The sequence below is a fragment of the Sinocyclocheilus grahami genome, unplaced genomic scaffold, assembly GCF_001515645.1.
Source record: "Sinocyclocheilus grahami isolate Dianchi unplaced genomic scaffold, SAMN03320097.WGS_v1.1 scaffold202.1, whole genome shotgun sequence".
Taxonomy (NCBI): domain Eukaryota; kingdom Metazoa; phylum Chordata; class Actinopteri; order Cypriniformes; family Cyprinidae; genus Sinocyclocheilus; species Sinocyclocheilus grahami.
In genome coordinates this window covers 648,313-653,599 of record NW_015505381.1, presented here as the reverse complement: position 1 = coordinate 653,599, position 5,287 = coordinate 648,313, and the positions used below count along the sequence as shown (strand labels likewise).

The 5,287-nt window shown below is 37.4% G+C and overlaps 1 protein-coding gene across 1 annotated transcript in view; it reads right to left on the bottom strand.

Annotated features, from left to right (window-relative positions):
- Positions 1 to 5,287, bottom strand: part of LOC107595439 (voltage-dependent calcium channel subunit alpha-2/delta-2-like) — a 205,684-nt gene that overhangs the window by 181,715 nt on the left and 18,682 nt on the right. The window lies entirely within an intron of this gene.

Sequence of the window (5,287 nt, the reverse complement as noted above, 5' to 3'; positions counted from 1 at the left end):
AAGTAGGCGGGTGCTGAGCCTGTGGCTGTTCTATATGCAAGCATCAATGTCTTGAACTTGATTCGAGCCGCAACCAGTAGCCAGTGCAAGGAGATAAAGAGAGATGTAACATGGGCTCTTTTGGGCTCGTTGAAGACCAGTCGTACCGCTGCATTCTGAATCATATAAAAGCCCCAGACCATCACACTACCATCACACTTTGACTAATATTTAAATTTGTTTGATGATCTGAAACATTAAAGTGTGACAAACATGCAAAAATCTAAGAAATCAGGAAGGGGGCCAACACTTTTCACACCCCTGTATGTATTGTATGTATGCATATATTTGTATGTACCTATACATTATTTTTATAATATAGCTAATATTTGTTACATTTCAATCAAAATATTTGAGAATAGAAAAATTATATTGTTAACTAATAATAATAAATTAAGTTCACTTACTCATTAATATTGGTTTTTAAATCGGCTTACTCAAATATTTGAGTTACCTTGTTCAGTCTACTCCCTTTTATTTGTCATGGTATTAAATGTGCTTATTAATATACTTAAAAAATACTAAACATGTCCTTTGTGTACTGGATAAAGAAAGTCATAGGACTGTAAAGTCATGAGGATAAGTAAACGATGATATCTTAAAACAGCTCTCTCAGTAAACACTTCAACAGACGCGACCGTACCTGCAACTACACTCCAGCAGATTTACTTTCCCAACCTGACAGCAGGTTTCCCTTTCCAAACACCACAGACAAAGCAGCAAAAGAGTTTCAATTTAAACTTGTCTTATTTTTTTCGTTGCAAAAATATTTGTTTGAGGTTTTGTCTTTTTTTTTTACACAACTGGCTCGCGTCGGAGAGAAAAACTGCTCCGCTTATCAGCCCATGAAGGCGGACTGTTGACAGAGACAGATGCTGCGTCATTAAGGAATATTAGTGGACTCCGTCAAGCAGACAGCACACGCATCCCAGCAGGCACAGGAACAGTTCAATAAAACAGAGAGAGAGTGAGAGAGACTCAAAACTCTGAGTCAGACAATGCTAAAGGGAAGCAGTCAATGGAAGAAAAAGATATGGCCTCCAGAGATTCGAACTGAGAGATTCGATACAGATGTGGCAAGACGGAAAGGACTAAGGCACTTGAGTGACAAGAAACATATATAACGTGAGCACTAGTCCTGCAGAGGCTGGAGACAACAGACTAATAGAAAAGGAGGTCTATAGATCAAGCAGGATAAGAGCAGGCGGGGAACTTGAGCTCGGGAGAAAGAGAGATGGACGTTTGTTGTGAGAAGACAGTCATGGCTGCTGTTTTTATAATTTTGTGTTTTGAATGCTGGTGTCCTTAAGACAACATAAAATGCAGTTCTAACCATTTTACTTCCACAACAGAACTTTCAGTGGGACTTTTATTGAACTGCATGGTCTCAATATGACAGGTGGTTGAAGGGGAGGAGCTAGCTGAAAAAGAAAGTCATTTGAGAGGCGGAGCAAGTTTGATGAACGATTACAGACACACATTGAAAAATGAAATCTGAATGATATTAACACATAATAAATCGTATACATCTTAAATAAATACAAATACTATTTTTGCATAATTTGATGCTATATTTATACTACAATCTCATGAAAAATATTCTGTTCACAAGTAATATTTACTATTTTTTTAATTAAATATATATCATGTCACATATTTCAACTTCAAAATGTTGTCTCCTTGATAAACAAGCAGACTAACTTATGTGAAAACATTTATAAGCAGCAAACAAAATTACATAATAAAGACATAATGTTTGTCTATTTAAACTCTCGTAGTTTTAAAATTGCATAATTTAAGTCAACATAAAATGCTGTTCAAACCAATTTACTTCCACAAAAGGACATTCAACAGGACTTTTATTGAACAGGATGGTCTCAATATGACAGGTGGCTGAAGGGGAGGGGCTAAAAATAAGAGGGCTTGATGACATCAGCTGAAAAGGAAAGTCGTTTGAGAGGCGGAGCAAGTTTGATGAAAGATTACAGATGCACACTGAGGAATGAAATCTGAATGCTCAAAATGACTGACAGGCAGATTCTCTTCGGCTGTCACAGAAACAGATGTGATTTGTCATCTATCCAGTGATATCTGACAGGAAATATGGACATTTTATACAGCAGTCTAACTAGCTTCAACAGCACAACATCCTTGGTTAACAAGTTTTGCAGAGACCAGCATACAGAAGCTCTGTGTTTCTTCAACTATGAAGACATTTGGCCTTTATTTACTGTAAAGAGAAGACTTAAACTCCCTTGTGGAAATAAACTCTCACTTTTTAAACTCTGTGGTTTATTTAATGCATCCTAAATGATTAACATTGTGTCATACATACACATTTTTCCCCCCCGAAAGTCAAATACTTATGCAATATTTTCAATTCAAATTGGACTTATTTCAAATGCCAAGGCTACAACACTAAAATTACATCCTAAATAAACACAAACCATGTTTTTTGCAAATGTTACAAATTTCATTAAAACCATTGTTCACAAGTGATATTTAGCACAGGAAAGACTTTAACTCTACAACTCTATTTATTATTATTGATTTTCACATTTTAAATACTGACTCTGAATCTGAGACAATAGTAAAACAATAAAGTCAAAATATAATAGGCATTTGAAAAAAGAAAAAAGAGAGAGTTGAAAAAATCCAAGAAAGTTTTAATGTGACCTTCATATAGTAAAAAGGAAAACATTATCTACTGTTTTAATAAAAATCAAGTCCTGGGAAATAAAAGTGCCTGAAGCTAAACCTGCATGTAAATTCTTGCTAGTCTCTGGCTGAACTCTGTGGCAGGAATGGCAATAAATCACAACTGCTTTCAGCGATGATGTGTCTGATTGAGCCAAACTCTGAAAGACATCACATTAACTGCTGGCTCGTGTCACTGTTTATGAGGGAAACTGACCATTTGAGCAGATGGTGTATTAGATGAGTGTGCCGATGCTAAGCACCAATGCAGCAGCTTCAATTCACTACTCAAATATACAGTTGATCTGGTTGTTGCTCATCATTTCAGACATTTACACAACACAACCTAAAAGTACACACCATCCAGTGTTGGGGGGTAATGCATTACAAGTAACGCAAGTTACGTGATCAGATTACTTTTAGTAGTAACTAGTAAAGTAACGCATTACTTTTTAATTTAGAAGGAAATATCTGAGTTGCTTTTTCAAACAAGTAACTCCAGTTACTTTTTCCCCCCATGTATTGACTGACAGCTCTTGTGTTGCCATATTGAGAGAAATCGGGAGTAAGTGCAGAGGCGCTGTGTGCGCTGTGTGAACGTGATGCTTACTGTAGTTCTAGACTAAATATGAACAGATTCAGTATTCCTCAAAATGAATAAAAACAGTCAAATGCAAACTCAGAATATTATACAAACCTGCAATAATTAAATATGTTAAAAAAGACTAATATCATTTATCTGTTTAATCCCATTTTATTAACCAATGTCTTTGCTGCTGACCTTCGATGATCCAATTCAACCATACCAAGCAAAAATGACACATTTGTGTTTCATTTTTGTTATTGCTGAATAGTGTTGAACTTTGTTCTCCTGCGTCATATTCTTCATGCAATTTGTTTGAGCTGCGCCCTCTACTGTACAGTAGGGCTGGACCAGAATATTCAATTATTCGATTATTCGTTCGGTGGGTTGGCATTGGATTTTCAATTTTGAGATTTTTATTTTTTTTTAACACCTGGCATCCCTCGCGAAACGATTCTCATTCGCTCTTGAATATGAATCGCCCATGAGTGAACGTCATGATTCAGTTCATCTGGAAGAGAAAACAAAAATGTGAAGACCTCAGCTGTGTGGGAGCACTTTACTTACTGTAGTTCTAGACTAAATATGAACAGATTCAGTATTCCTCAAAATGAATAAAAACAGTCAAATGCAAACTCAGAATATTATACAAACCTGCAATAATTAAATATGTTAAAAAAGACTAATATCATTTATCTGTTTAATCCCATTTTATTAACCAATGTCTTTGCTGCTGACCTTCGATGATCCAATTCAACCATACCAAGCAAAAATGACACATTTGTGTTTCATTTTTGTTATTGCTGAATAGTGTTGAACTTTGTTCTCCTGCGTCATATTCTTCATGCAATTTGTTTGAGCTGCGCCCTCTACTGTACAGTAGGGCTGGACCAGAATATTCAATTATTCGATTATTCGTTCGGTGGGTTGGCATTGGATTTTCAATTTTGAGATTTTAATTTTTTTGTAACACCTGGCATCCCTCGCGAAACGATTCTCATTCGCTCTTGAATATGAATCGCCCATGAGTGAATGTCATGATTCAGTTCATCTGGAAGAGAAAACAAAAATGTGAAGACCTCAGCTGTGTGGGAGCACTTTAAATTGAGTGAGGACAAGACAAAGGCAGTGTGCCAAATATGCGATTTGAAACTGGCCTACCACAAAAGCACATCAAGTTTGAAAAATCACAGTTCTGTAAGTAATACGCCTTTGTTGGTGTAAAAAACGAGCTGCTTTATCAGCCATGTTAATCAGTAATTTTACACATGATAAAAACGTGCACTTAATTTGCTTGGAAAATACTTGCGAATAACGGCAGTCATAAAAAAACGTACAGTAACCCAGCCTAATAATAATTTGTCTATATTAAAAGTATTGCTCTTAACAGACCTGTTTGTTTTGTATCACTAGTGCAGTGTCCGTTCTCGGAGCATATAAGCCCTGCCCGCGTGAGGCGCGCCACTTCTGGCTCGCGCTGTTCTGTACTTTATTAAAAGTTTATTAATTCCGAACGTGTCGCGTGTCCATATTGCACCAAAATCCGACCCTGCACTCCCTTGGGTCCGCAGCAACACACCCGCCACGCGTGAAGACGATTGGATGAACGGTTCTCAACATAATAAAAATGCAAACAGACAGACAGACACACAGAGATTCCTGCCTTTATTACACCGTGTCTACACCGCGCCGCGCCACAACAGCTAAAGTCGGTCTTCACTGGACACGATGAAGCGACCGTTGAAAATCATTTGAAATTTGTGCAGCAGAGTACTGTCGGAAATTTGTCGCGCCGCACCGCGCCGCATCCAGCGTAGACAGCATAATAGGTTCTATTGTATTTTGTCGCGCCGTCCGGTGTAGACACGGTGTTGAGAGAAGAATATGTTCAGCCCCCTCCCTCCAAAGCTTCGAATATTTGGTGTTGATTACTACCGAAGCTTCGAAGCTCAAAAAATGGTATTCGGA